General features: G+C 38.6%; 1 protein-coding gene across 1 annotated transcript in view; it reads right to left on the bottom strand.

Annotated features, from left to right (window-relative positions):
* fto (FTO alpha-ketoglutarate dependent dioxygenase) overlaps positions 1–15,735 on the bottom strand; it is a 138,049-nt gene that overhangs the window by 27,149 nt on the left and 95,165 nt on the right. The gene's annotated exons all lie outside the window — the stretch shown is intronic.

The following is a 15,735-nucleotide window of genomic DNA, read 5'->3' as shown; positions in this document are numbered from 1 at the left end:
TAGGAAAAGAAAAGGAGAGGGAGGAGGAAGAAGAGGTGGAGAGTGTGTGCATATGTGTGTGTAAGAGAGCGGTAAGCACTTTAATTAATTGTGGAGAGATTACATGGTTCTCCAAGCGTGGAGTTTGTCATCAGAAGCCATTACACAGATCCATTAGCCGTTTCTCCACAGTGTCAAGACTCATTTGGAGGGGAGCGGTAAGTTTGAAGACAGACAGAAGAGTGAAGCTTGTGATGAGGGACGCTGGGTTGGGAAAAAAAGACACCTACAATTAGCCAGAGAGTGATCTGTAAACAAATATGTCCTCCCTACCCAGGCGACACTTTATCAACTGTCACTCAAAATAGACAGGCAATGACTCGTCCACCTAAAGCCTCAGGCTGGGATCTTAATGGGGGTCTTGTCAGTGGGCCTCGCCTGACAAATGATGCACTGTTTTCTTTATCGCACAGCGATGAGCCAAGCCAAGAACACCATCATTCTGAGTGATGCGGATGGAAGGAGATAAGACGAGCTTCCTCCCGGGTCAGGACCTTAACTCTGTAGCTATCCATATTCACCTCAGGACATGAACTTCTCAAATAACCTATGAAGCCAAAACTGACGGCCAGTCACTGTAGGAGACACACATCTGTGCAGTTGAAACTTGTTCAGCTTTAGAGGCATTCAAACTTTTCAGGCCAAAACCACCTTTGATCAGATCAGAATAACCAAGCACCACTCAGGGCTCAACAGTGAGGCTTTTTTTCCCTGTTAGACTGGTTGGGGCAGTAGTTTTTTACTTTCTCTGCCAACATTTTTGCACAATATTTTATTAAATGTGTCATTTTAAACGCATATTTGTTTTACATTATTATTAATATTTTTAGTCAAATGAAAATTTCAACCAACACAACCATTCAAAAGTTTAGGATCAATACATTTATTTTATTTATTTATTTTGAAATAAATTAATACTTGTATTCAGCAAGGATGCATATAATTGATCAAAAGTGACCATAAAGACTATAATGTTATTTTTTTTTTAAAGACTTTATATTCGTCAGATATTCCTGAAAAAACATATTAAGCAACACTGTTTCAACATTGATATGGTAATAAGAAATATTTTTAAACGCCAAATAATCACATTAGAAAGATTTCTGAAGGATCATGTGACTGTGAACATTGGAATAATGATGCTGAAAATTCAGCTTTGTCATCACAGGAATAAATTTCATTTAAAAATTCATAGATAAATAAATGTATATATACATAAATAGAAAACAAGAAAACAGTTAGGCCGATTTTTAATTTTAATATTTCATAATATTACTGTTTCACTTTTCCCCCCCAAATCATTTCAGCCTTAGGAACAAAACTTCTATCAAAAACAAAATCTTACTGGCCCCATACTTTTGAATAATAGTGTTAATAATTATATAGGGCTTGCAGTTAAGACATTAGTCAACTAGTTCATAATTTGCCTAAATGACTATTAGCTATTAGACTAATTGGTCATAAAATGGATAGTACACTCAATAATGAAAAGTCTGTCATCATGCATTCAAAAAAGATTTTGAAAAGAAATAAGCTCCAGTGTTGTTTGGACCCCACCATTCTCCAAAATATCATTATTTGTGATTTACAGAAGAAAGAAAGTCATAATTGTTTAGAATGACATGAGGATGAGTAAATGATGACAGAATTTTCATTTTGGGGTGAACTATCCCTTTAACGAGAAGCCCAGTTTCCCTGCCCTGACCCTGTTTTGACTCATTTCTAAAGGGATTTTGATAAAATGCTGTTTTGCACATGTCTAGTAAGAAAAGTCAGTGGGTCCTAAGGACAGAGGAAGTGCTTAGCACAAAGGAACACACCCACTCGATCCCTCCACACAGCATGGCCAGGAAACATCAGAACACAGCTAATCTCCACACTCCCCCATAAGCCATGCTCTAATTGGCCACACAGAGTGCAAATGCTGGAGAGAGAAAAGGGAAACCAAAATTAACAACTGCAGAACTTTACAGTACAAGACCAGAGAGAGACACACACATGAGAGAGACTGCATTGCACCAGTAAGGAGGCCAGCTGCAAACCAGGCCTTCCCTTCCTGTCTCTGCCACTCCGTCTCCTTCTGCGTTCCACATAATTGGCCCTTATCCTTGCTCTGAGCACACAAACGTGCAACCGCGGATTCCTCCACCCGCCACAATTAAAACAAGCATAAAAAGGTGGCACAAACAAACACCACACACACAATCCCATTTTTGAGACCCTGGGATATCCAAGAAACCCACAAAACTAGATGACACCTCGATCGATTAGATAGACACATTGAGGGGAAAAAAAGAGATCATAGAGTACATTTGTTGTTAGTTTATAACCTTTTCAAAGATAAAAATGAAAATATTGTTAATGAGCTCTTATGATCACATGATATTTCACCAGACATTTAACAAGAAGCTGCGTTGGATTTACAGACCACTGGAATATCCCTATTTGGAGAAAGAATAAAGCGAATTTCTTTTTCTTTTTTCTTTCTTTCTTTTACTGCAGCCCTACACTTTGTGCATGTTGTTTGTTTATCACTATTTATTGTCTCAAACTAATTTTGGCACGTTTGTTTTTCCAGAGAAACATAACAAGTTTCCTCTGTCCTGGTTTCTACACACTCCGTCCTACTTTTCATTCCCTTTTTCATTCCAAGATTCAAAATGTACATTTTATTTAACTTAACTTTTAATTTACTTAACTTAAAATGACAACCTCAATGAGAAGTGCAAGTGCCAATGACGTTTAACATCCAATCCGGAATAGCATATTGACGCATTATAGAGTATTTGCATGCGTGTAAACGTGAATGAGATTTAAATTTCAAATGACCCTGCCATTTTTTTTATGTATTATTATTTTATGGAAAAGAGCAGCCAGTATATTCTTAAAAACACGACACAATGTTGAGTAAATTATTCTAATTACAGGGTCCTTTTTGGGTGAACTATTCCTTTAACCAGATTTGGCAGGACAACGGACAGCAGAGACAGCAAACAACATGTCTCCTATCTTTGAAATTTCGTCTCTTTTATCTGTAATTCTCTTCTTCTCAAAGAGGTGGAAAGTTGGGTTTGTTGACATCTCACTAACTCTGGTACAGTGCAAACCTGTAATTATACCCCATGTATCTCCACCTTAAACATTGTTTAACAGCAAAAATATGTCAAGATGTCACAAATGCCAAAATGAAGTAGCTATTCACTGCAGTGCTGTAAATTACCAAGAGGAATGTAGGGCAGGGTTGCAAAGAAAGAGAAAACAAGATTGTATAATTGTGATGATGACCCTCTTAGCCTGAGGCCTGCGCTATTGCTCGATCCCAGTAAATTACGTGGGGGATCTGTAATGACAGCATTCTTCACCTGAGAACATTCTCAACAAAAGGGCCAAACCCAAATTAGGCCTAACAACTTACCCGGACTCAAAGACATCTTTTAAATATATCACACAAGCCTTCATTCATTCATTTGCCCATTCCATTCAGATGATTTTGATTCTTTCCAATTCATTCATTGATTTATTCTTCCTCTCTAAAGTCTAGATCACACTGATTGTATCGCTGGAGGTCGCGAGTAGGTGTTGCTGCTGCTAAACACCCTAATGTTACTTGTGGGCTGCGAAGTTGGCCATAGTTGCCAAAAATCTGATCACAAGTGATACACAAATATATATATAAAAATGTTATTCTGTTATTCCTGATGCTAAAAATGAATATTCTGGAAAGGATAGTGTTTACAAAACATGCATAAAATATAAATTGAGGCAGAATATAATACATAATATTATGAGATTATCATTATCAATGAATGAATAAAGCTTACTTAATGAGTTCTACAGTATATCTATGGAATATATATATACGGGTGTATCAATATTCTTTTATTTTTTTTATGTTACTACAGATAACCAATAATAAAATAAAAAATTCTACACTTTTTAAAAAAAATATACAAAAAAATATATACAATAAACCAACAACAAAAAAAGTGAATTTAGGCATCTCAACAATAAAATGCGCAGTATGACAAATGGAGATTTATTTAGAAATGTGTTAAAGGTCACATTTAACAGTGTTATTAAATTATTAGTGTTTTTAAAGATCAATTTTAAAGGGTTAGTTCACCCAAAAATGAAAATTATGTCAGTAATTACTCACCTTCATGTTGTTCCAACCCCGTAAGACCTTCGTTCATCTTCGAAACACAAATTAAGATATTTTTGATCAAATCTGACAGCTGGCTCACTCCTCCATAGGCTTCTAAGACACTATAACTTGCTGGCCCAGAAAATGCATTAAAGACATCGTTAATATAGTCCAAGTGACTCCAGTGGCTCAATCTTAAGTTTATAAAGCGACGAGAATACTTTTCAGCCAATAACCAATATGGTTCTGATACCATATATTATGCATTCCTAATTATATGTGGCAGAAAACATTCAAAACTTTGTCCAGCAAGACACATCGACTTTTCATCACCAACAGACGTTGTCATCACTGGACATCATCATCATCCCCCCCCCCAAAAAAAAAAAAAAACCCCGTATTTTTGCTTTGCCACTGCATGTCACTCATTGTGAACCCCTCTTAAGGTAGAGAGTGAATATTGATTCATGATAAATGCTTTCTCTTACAGTGTGAAAACAGATGGAGTCACAGATATTGTAACTGCTGTGTGACAAAGCAGCATCCAAATGCCAGCATGTTGCGAAAAGTAAATAAATGAGAGTGTAAGACAGTAGGAGAGAGAGAGAGAGAGAGAGAGAGAGAGTAGAGCAGGAGAAGAGGAAGTGAAATGAAGACAATGGCAGTTTGCTGTATGAGGGGATTAGGTGTGATGTGACAGGGGGATCAGTGTTTCACCACGAGACAGAGACAAAGACGCCGTGCCTCTGACACTTCCTTGCTTTAATCGCAGAAGGAAGAAATTACCGATAGCGAGTGTGTGTGTGTGTGTGTGTGTGTGTGTGTGTGTGTGTGTGTGTGTGTGTGTGTGTGTGTGTGTGTGTGTGTGTGTGTGTGTGTGTGAGCACATGTATAGAGGGAAAGATTTCAAAAACACAAAAATGAATCAGTCTATCAGTGAAAGAGAGAGAGAGGGAGAGAGAGAAAGAAAGAGACTATGTATCACACTATCATAAAAGGCAACTAGCTGCTTCTCACTTGCTCGAGCATCCCCAACACTTCCACCTGCAACTCCAGGAGATCAGTCTTCAAACGCAGCGCTCATCTCAGCAGCTGTCAGAGCGCATAAAACCCTGTAGCTTTCCATCCTTCCAGAGTCTGTGTGTAAACACGCACTGGGGTTGCTTGTGCGAAACGACGTTTGTGAATTTTGACCTGCTTTTGATGTGAACGAAGATGGCTCGGAGGCAAAGAGACTCCGACTCGCTCTCCACGGGCTACTAAATCAACTCTTTAACACGTGAAATCTGAATACAACCTCCTACAGAACTCCAGTGAGAAAGCATTGCAGTGCTGAGTATATTAGCGTAGCATCGCGGGACGACTAGCGCTAATCGTTTCCAGGTAATCAAATGAGCGCGCTTTCCGCAGAGACACTCTAGTCAGGTGCGCCTGCGTACTTGGGACAGGACTGCGAAAAGGAAAATAGAAAAAAGAAGATCAATGGAAAGCTGTGAATTCCTGTCAGCGCTGATATGATGAGAAAGTGCTAATTAGCTGAACAGGACCCCTCCTGTTTGTCCGCTAACAGGCTAATGTAGCATAATTGTGCACGAGGCCTGGCAGGGTTAACCTTGACCCCGGTCCTATTCTCTCAGCCGGAGCGAATCAATTCTACACTGCAGCTGGGGTCGCGAATGTCACATCTCTCATCACCAACAACCAACAAACGTGCACACTTACTGCACCCTAATGCAGCCGCATCTGCCCCTAATCAATAGAGGACGCAAGGGAAGTGAACCAGTGCTCATCTAGACCAAAAAAACACAATAGGGTACAAATGCCAAATCTTTGCATCAGATCAATGTACATGCCAAGAAGAAGAAGAAAAAAAGTTTTCAAAATGGGGGTTTCGAAGTGATGCTAGAAGAAGGGTTCCCAAACTTTTTGTCAGCTGATAATTTATTTGATAATAATAATAATAATAATAATAATATATAATAATATATAATTTTATTTTATATAATAATATAATATACTACAATACTAATAACAATAAATAATCTTAAATAATTATCTTACAAACATTCAAACCCTCAATATTTAACATTTCAAATCCTCCGGCTTTTAACTTTTAGCTTTTAATGCTGTAGACTACAAAATGTTGGAAATTATGCAAATGTGTAAACTAACTAAGTCTAGCATTCCCAAATGTGTGTTAAAATTGCAGCACATGTAGGGATAACCGAGGTGCTCTGATACGCTGAAAACACCAGATCATGAGTTGTTTGCATGGAGACAGTGCTACGTTTCAAATTGAAACGCTCACTGCATCGGACTACATACTGCATCACAGCCTTTGGTTTGCTAAAGCTATATCATGAATATCATGCAGTCCCATTTATTTATTTTAGTTTTACATTAAATATAATTAATTATTAGCTTTTTATCAACTCACAAACCCCCATGTGTTCGCAAACTCCCGTTTGGGAAACATTTCAGTGAAAGAACCATTTTAGTTACCCCCAAAAAACTTCTAGTTCATAAAACAATCTTCTTTTTTTCTTAGTGTGAAGAATGTATTAATGATCTAAAGAACCATTTTAAAGAACTCTTTGTCCAATAGAAAGGTTCTATGGATGTTAAAGATTGTTAAAGATTTTTAAGAGTGCAAAGAACCTTTTGTGCAGTTGAAAGGTTAAAGGTTCTTCATGGAACCACAGATGAAGAAGCTTTATTTTAGGGGCGTACAAAGCATCTACATTGAAACATGAGCTGTGTTCACTTCTTTTTTTTTATCTTGTTGTCCTCATTAAGCCATTTAAGAACACTCTATCATTCCAGCCCAAATGTGTCATTTTAAAAAAAGAATCTTCACTTCAGACTGCCAGAAGGAGAAGGCACAAGCAGGCCGTTAAAAAGATCCAGCCAATCAATCCGGTCGGTTAACTCCCCCTCACCTCCAGTGGACCCGCTCTGATGGCAATATTCCGTTTAGATTAATTCTGCTTAATACTAATTGGTCCTTGAGCCGTGAGGACTCCAGGGATTGGCTCCCCTCGGTCCACTCTCAGAGGGCTGAGCCACCATTGGAGGGCTGCTGATGAGTAGAACGTTTTATCAACGCAAACACGCTGCCAAACGTCCCCCAGGGCAGGAGCACACCCAGTAATTAACTCTCACACAATCCATAATTGCCATGTTTACATTTACTCCATCTGAAACAGAGAGCCGGCGAAGACGGAGGGAGGGAGAGAAGAAAAGAAAAAATTCAAAGAGGAAAAGGAAAATCCTCACACATTAAAAGGTGCAAAATTCATATTCAAATCTCTCTTTCTGTGAGTGTCTCTCTCCCTCTCGCCGTCTCTCTTTAATAAGCTCAGCGGGCTGGTTGGCGGCATTCTGCCCATCATTTATTTATTTTTTAGAGATAGCCCTATTAATTTCCCCCTTGCTTTCAAATGCTGCGGCGTGCAGCGGTGTGGACAGATCCCGCGTCCCCAGGGTGCTCCTCGAGGAAAGACATAAATGACCCAAATAAAGAGGGCTTTTGAAGGCTGCCGAGAGGCGCCAGCACCATTAAAACTAAATGAAGTGTTTATTAGCCATGCCGACAGCACTCTCAGCTCGAACAGATCAAGAGACGTTACAGTTAATGTGCTCCCCCTGCAATACGCACCCGTTTGTTTAGTTCTGCCATTGGGCCTGAAGAACCAAAGCAGAGGGTTTTTTTTCTCTCTGCTGCTTCTTTTTATTCTCTTCTTTATGCAGGCACACACTCCATAGCTTTCATACGCGCACATCTGATTCATCTCATCTGTATTCCTGTGAATTCACACAAGTACACAGTCTAACACCGTGACACAGTCTGACAGCAACACAAAACCGAGAAGCCTGAACTCTGAGCGGTTCAAACGCGCGATCGTGCGCTTAACGTTAAGCACTTTCCCTCCCCTCCTTTTCGTTTTCATTCTCTCTCTCTAATTATAGTTTGCATTTCAGAGGCTTTGGACATGATGCCAGGAAACCTTTAGAAACAACTTGGAAACCAGCTGCTGCCTATTTGATGCTTTTTTATTAGCTATGGCATTTCAATAAAAAATTTACTAAAACTGGATAAAATATGACATAAAATGTCCATTTATCTTCAGTATTATTTTCAAATAATCATGAAGTTATTGTGTTGGTGACACACAACATGCTTCTTGCTCTTTCTTCAGTGTGTCTGGTACCTGTGACGTCTTCTCGGCGCTCAGAATAGAAGGCGAGAATCATTTGCAGTGCATTATTTTCTCATTAATGCGCACTTAAGATTTTTAATGCAATAGCTACTTTAATATCCCTCCCTCCTCCCTCCCCTTAATAACAGTATGCGAGAGTGAGAGTAATGGTCTTCATTTGAAGGGGAATTAAAAGAGAGTGCGCACGCAATGAAAGTTGTGAAAACTGTAATATGCAACTTCAAAACAGTGAGGGTGTGTTTTTATTCATCAAACAAACACACACACACACACACAGAGAGAGAGAGACACACACAAGCATCTCTAATTATTTTTCATAACCTGCAGCATTGTGCTGTAATATTGTTCAGATCCTGTTCTAACCTGTCTATCTCTGATGGCACACAGACTCTCTCCATTCCTAACCCTAATCACAATCTGTGGGACTTGTTGCCTTAAATGAAGTTTTACTATAAATCGCAAGTCTTAATGTGTGAAGGCTGATGTTGGAGACAAAATACTTTTGAAGTCTGAGACTATAATTACAGCTCAGTACAATTATCCCAGTGCATTAATAGTTGTAGATAACTTGCAGAATTAATCAGTAGGTAGCACTGTGTGTGTTTTTGTGAAGTCAAGTCACTACAACACTTACATACAGTGGAACAAATGTCTCACTAACAAGACATGAATAAACAATGGCAAGCTTTACTGTTTCCAAGAAATACAGAAAATTGACATATTAAAACAGAATGTGTGATAACAGGTTTGCATTTAACTGCATTTGTAGCTTTACCAAGACTTTTATAATGAAGAAATAAAAATATTTCCAAAAAATACAAAAGCACATGACATGGTTAATACACAAGCATACCCACACACTTCATAGATATTAGAGATATGCACCTCCCAAATCACTCTCATATCTTTGAACATACATTTACACAAACTTAAAAAAAAGATACATAAATGAATGTGCATACAATTTACCTTAACCTATGATTGTGCACCCTTAGTTCTAAGCAAAAGCCTGAACATTTAATACCAACCTACCGACCGATCGATCAATCTTATTGTATTATCCATTTGTGAGCAAAATAGTTTCTATGTTTGTAAATGTTCTATTGGTTGTTTGGACTCAACCCATGAAAATCTTTCATTATTGTAACACCTTGCTGAATTTGACTTGGAAGAACAATAACATGAAGGGGAATGAATGCCAGAGTTGTGTTTACTGCCTGTTCCTCACAGAAGCTATCCCCACCGGTTGGGCCCTCCATCAATGCAAGCTTGTACCTTTAGAGCTCAACACAGTCAGCATGATTTATTCGCCTTATTAGAGTTCATTATGACTTAGACAAACACTGCAGCAGCTCACACACAAGCAACCAGCAGAGAGATGGGACCTGCACCTACTGCTACGGTGCATCAAGCTCTGGTCCAGGCTGCTCCCGCGAGTTCCACATTGTCTCTAATCTAATTCTACATACGGATTCGTTTTCAGGCCCAGTCAAAAGCCCCTGTGATAAAACACCTCCTTTTTCCACTGCAAACTAACTCACATTAGCATATAAAACACTGGCTGGAGGTGAAGGCATATATTAATGCCTTTCTTTTTGTGTGCGTGTGTGTGTGTTGGAAAATGAGTTTACATAATTGCAGGATAATTTCGCCTTAAGTGAAGATGCGAAGCGGCGCCGGGGTAAGCCGAGAAATCCCGGAGCCGTAGCTGGTAGCCATCCTAAGTTCTGCTCTCCGGAGATAATGCAACCCAGCCAAAATGAGAACACTGATCCAACAGTGCCAAAAACAGCTGTTACTATTCATGATCTTCCCAAATGTCTGTTCTACAACTTCAAACTACTCAGAGTCTTTTCTCTCCAAGAGCACGAGGCTCCCTTCAGAGAGTTAGCTAGTGCAAAATCGGAGCACTACAGTACGGATTCGCACACGCCGCGTTCCCAATAAAGCTTGCTGCAGTTTTATGGCGAAATTGGCCCATTTTCACACTTGCTTGTTCATTCATCAGAATGGCATGTTATTCTTTTGACTGTAAATCATGCAGACTTACGGAATAAAGGGTAATTTGGAATCACCTGCAGGCCTCTCAGCCGTTCCTCTCATTACAAAAGACCTCTCTCATAAGAACTCCTCAAACACTATCTTAACTTAGATCATCAAACATGACAAATGAAGAGAGTGAGGGAAGGAGAGGGAGAGATCGACTTAAACACACCTCTCTCATCTCTTAATAACAGTCTGAGGCGGCCCGGAGGAACGCGTGCTGTGAGTCCAAATACCGCATCGGTGGAGTAAATTAGTCTACACTAATATCGATGCTCAGCTACATCAAACGCTCGTCAGGTTAGTCATTAACCAAGACAGCAGCTCTGGGCCTCTGCATGTCGGAGCAGGAGGCGTGATTATCCAGTCCTGATCCGACACGGCCCGTAATGATGGGAACCGAAGTAGTACATCTGTATATGACAGTCACCCGAGGCTGGAAGATTTTTCACAGGTGAGATGCGCTCACTGACACAGACGCAGTAACTCACCTGCCCATTGCACAAGCGCTCCACCCTTTATCTGTCCCCTCCAGCTTTATGTGTGCACCTGTGCGTGGGTATGTGAACATATGTGTGTGAAAAAGATAGAGAAAGAGCAGCTTTCCTTTCCACTAGCCCGACGACACCTGCTGGTAAAGTAGGTGAATTCACACAAAAATTCTAGATGTAATCCATTTAAATGAATGCTTCTCATTCAGGGATATGCGTGTATGTGAGTGTTTCAAAGGTGTGCATATCTCCTGTCAACCCTGGAATTAGCACTGCTGCATGTGTGTTGCAGCAATAAACATTGAAGGCTCCCGTTCATTAGAAATTCTGCCACGCTGTTTTTTTAATTTTTTTATGACAGCCATGTCAAGCTATACAGTAATAAGCAATAATGTGTAGATAACGAATGCTATTAGACAGCTCCACGGTGGGTACGTGAGCGCGTGCTCATGCTTTTCAGTAAGACAGGGCCAGAAGGGGGTGGGGGGAGGTAGCTTTCAAGTTCAAACAGTTCATGGTGAATGTTTCAAACCCAATTCACCGCCCCAGTAATCAGGCAGGCAGAAAAAGAATATATAAACCATTAAACAAACATTCGCTGTAGGGTGAGAAGAAACACCTGCTTCTGACTACAAAAAGGGGAGATAGAGGCAAAGAGGAGAGGATTTATCTGAGCCGCATGACAGGCTCATGACCAAATGACACTGAGCAACTCTGAGGACTGACAGGAAGAGTGAGAGGGGACGCCGACGGACACGTTCCAAAAACGGGTTTGGCAATGATACCATAGAATAACCTTTTTGGCTTCTGAAAAGTAACCTTTCAGTAAATAGCTCTTAAAATAACTTATTTTCTTAGTGTAAAGAACATTTTAATAATCTAAATAACCTTTTTCCACTATAAAGAACATTTTGTTAAATGGAAAGGTTCCATGGATGTTTAAGGAACTTCATGGAACCATAAATGCCATTAAAGAACATTTAAAATTACGAAGAACATTACTCAGGCCATGATGAAATGTATGGACAGTTTGGGTACTTGTTTGGTCCTGAACTAGACAAGACTTAACTCATTGGCAGAAGTGAGTCACACTGAAAATGAATTGTTCACCCAAAATGAAAATTCTGTCATCATTTAGTCATGTCGTTTAAACCTGTATGACTTACTTTATTTTGTGGAAGAAGATCTCTGTGTTTTTCTGATAAAAAAAAAAAAAATAAATAAAAAAAAGATCTCTCAGTGTTTTTCATCCTTACAGTGAAAATCAATGTTGTTTGTTGTTGTCGGCTGACCACAAACAGTTGAAACATTCGGTTTAAACAGAACATCATACAGGTATAAAACAACATGAGGGTGAGTAAATGATAAAAAATAGGGGTGAACCAACTCATAAAAAACAACTTGAGACTTAATTTAGACATCAACTTGGCGATATATGAACAGCACAAGTCAGATCTACAATGAGAAACATTTTCTCAAAATATTCACAAGTGCATTCTGTCATAAAAACAAAACAAAAATTTTACCTATTATCATAAAAAAGTTCATATTCTGAAAAAAATACTATTAATTCAAAATAATTATTAATAATTATTGTCATATAGCACTTTTCACAATAAATATTATAAATATTTGTGGGCACTTTTTGCCATGGACCTAGCGGAAAATATTTTAAAAACCATATAGATTGTTCTAAAACAGGTTTTATGAAACAAAACTGATATACAATATATATAAAATTAATAGTGAATGGGAGTTTAGACTATGGAAACATGGACTTGTGACAAAATAATAAGTCTCAAGACTTCACCACTACATCATTGACTATTGGCCTGCTTAATGGGTATGTATGACCATACAAACATGATCACACAATACAATGGGTGAAAACCCAAAATAGACCTCTTGCATCCATTGATAATCCAAAAACATGCATATATTGATCATTCTCAAAGCAAAATAGTGCATTTCCAGTACCTATGAAATGTTCAAAGATCCAACAACCACAATTGGAGCCAGAATAAAAGGCCAAAAATGAGTCAGTGACTCCACATGCTAAAAACCAACAAAGTACAGCTCTACCAATCTTGTAACTGTGCCCATCCACACTATTTAAACGGCTCTTACAGCTGATAATTCATTGGTAAACCAAATAAACACATATCTCACAGGGGAAAAAGGAAAAGAAAAGTGAAATAAAACCAAAAAGAATGACAGAATGAAAGAATGGGTGTTTGAAGGGGTAAAACCACACTTGGGGTTTCATGCTATACAACTGATCTCCCTTTCTCCCCCTTGCTGCTTGAGTCTCTCATTAAAAGGCAGCACTGAAACCGGAGCTCGGCTTAATGTTTGCCGTGTTTGGAGAAGCACACAACCCATTTGGCTATAATAGCAACCTTTTCAGAAACAAACCTCAAATGAAAGGGGGCCAGCACAGTCAGCCGGCATTGAATTATTTTGAAACGGGGAATGATATGACCGTGAAAAATTGTAAGCTGCAATTGAAAATAAACTAAAGTGCACAGTGCACCATCCATCCATCGTTCTTAACCTACACGCACAAACATGTTCTCCTCTTAGACATGGCCGTGTGTGTGTGTGCACCTCCATCACTCTTGATGCAGGAGAGATGTGTATGAGGGGCCTTTCACACTATCCAGACCCTCATTCCTGTCCGATGCTGTCACCTGATGTGTTTTCCTCTCCATGACTTTATCAGTAATGTATGACCTCTCAGATCCCAAAGCATATTCACTGTCAGTATGCAGATATATATTAGTGTCAAAGAGTTATCAGGTTTGAGTGCATCAAAAAAGCCTGCTAAAACCTGTTCCACTGTCTGTGACACAGGCTGTATTTCATCTGTAATCACATAATTACCGGAGCAGTGCCTGTGGCGGACATGTTACATGTCATGGCCTCCAGCAGAACTCACTGAGGTAGAGTTAGACTCTCGCCATCCAAAATACAGTTTGGCAGTCACCTAATTCACTCTCAATCTTTCTTTCTTTTTTTCCTGCCGTGACCCTCTACTTCCACACTTCCACTCTCATTTTCTCTTTCTCTATCTCTTTGACCTCCCACATTCTTCCTTCTCCTCCTCCACATCTGTCTTTCCATGTCCCGGGCGAACTGACTCGCTCTTCTCCCTAGCTAATGAGGACGGTTTGTACATGTTGGGCCATTTTCTTTCTCTCTCTGTGCAGGGAGAAGCTGTGATCTGCCACGCATTCCTCTCCGAGCGAACACACCTTTACCTGTAGTCTCAAACATATACTCCATGGCCCAGAGCTATAGACTAGAGAACACTCCTCACACCTGCAGATAACTCAGCTGCAATTTGTCTCTCTCGTGTTCAAGACTATTTTATGAAAAACTGAGGACAAGGTGAAACAGACAACACAAGCTCACTGCACAAATTCACACGTGTGCAAAAACATGTACAAAGTTCATTTTGAACATACCAAAAGCCTTGTTTGTTACATTTTACAAATGTACATGTTAAGTCAGTGTCAGTGGCTCAGATATAATTGATAATGAACAGTCAGAAGCACAAAAAAAAAAAAAAACGAAAACAGGATGATCTTGTCTCTAATGCAAACCAAAGAGATCTTGAATTACCCTGAAAGACGAATGATAGTTTAATTATATATTATTATTTATATAAATAATGCATATATATATATATATATATATATTTATATATATATATATATATATATATATATATATATATATATATATATATATATATATATATATATATATTAGGCACCGAAATTAACATTTTGGGCCGAAATCAATAATTCTGGATGCACTTGGCCAACAACCGAAACCGAAAATGACTTTTAAAAAATATATATTAATTTCTTATTTTAAATTAGTTTTTTGTATAATTGTATTATTATTAGACTTTTTAATTAAATTCAATAATTTTACTGAATCTACTTTTTTTTTTAAATACAAGGCAATAAAATAACCAAATAATATGAAATATTTTCATATATATATCAATATATTATTCTTCATTCAGTTCTGTGCAACAAAATCAGATTTAACAGATGTTTTTTTTTACATTTTTTTTTTATACCAATTATCAAAATAATGTATAGTCCTACAAAGCTTTTATTATCAGAGCATGTGAGCAGATAGCATGGAGTGGATCAGTGAACGAGAGGCTAACGTCATTTTACCAGCATAGCTATACCACACCATGTTACAGCACAGTAGGACTATTGCAAAACAGAAACAAGTCCAAAGAACTTGCGCAGCGAACACACAGAGTGGAACATTTTGAGCAGAGCGCGCAGTGCACACACGGACCGGAGAGCACAGCGCACACACGCTTTATTTTTTTTCTGACCTTTTTAATTATTTAATTTATACATTAATTTAACCAACAACAAAAAAAAGAGTAATAAAGTGTACAATAAAGTACAATCAAAACCTTCAATTATAATCACATTGCATTTGAATAAAGTTAAAGGTGTAATCTGCCGGTTGTCCTGCAGGTGTCCTCATAAATCTGTCTTCTTACGATGCACTTGGGGATGTACGATTACTCCAGAGCACTCGTAGTTCTACGAAGATTTTCAAGTGCTACTTAAGCTACGATGCTTTTGGGAAACAGACCATAATATTAAGATCAGTCGTACGATCGTTTTTACGATCAACTTAGGCTTACGATGCTTTTGGGAAACGCAGCCCAGGGCAATGCATCACAGCACACAGTTCATCGCAGTCTTCGCCAACAACGCATGAAATGGGCCCAAGATCAACGAGATTGAACCACGGA

The sequence above is a fragment of the Leuciscus leuciscus genome, assembly GCF_965113295.1.
Source record: "Leuciscus leuciscus genome assembly, chromosome: 2".
Taxonomy (NCBI): domain Eukaryota; kingdom Metazoa; phylum Chordata; class Actinopteri; order Cypriniformes; family Leuciscidae; genus Leuciscus; species Leuciscus leuciscus.
The sequence above is the reverse complement of the archived record's forward strand: the minus strand, read 5'-3'. Positions and strand labels throughout refer to the sequence as shown.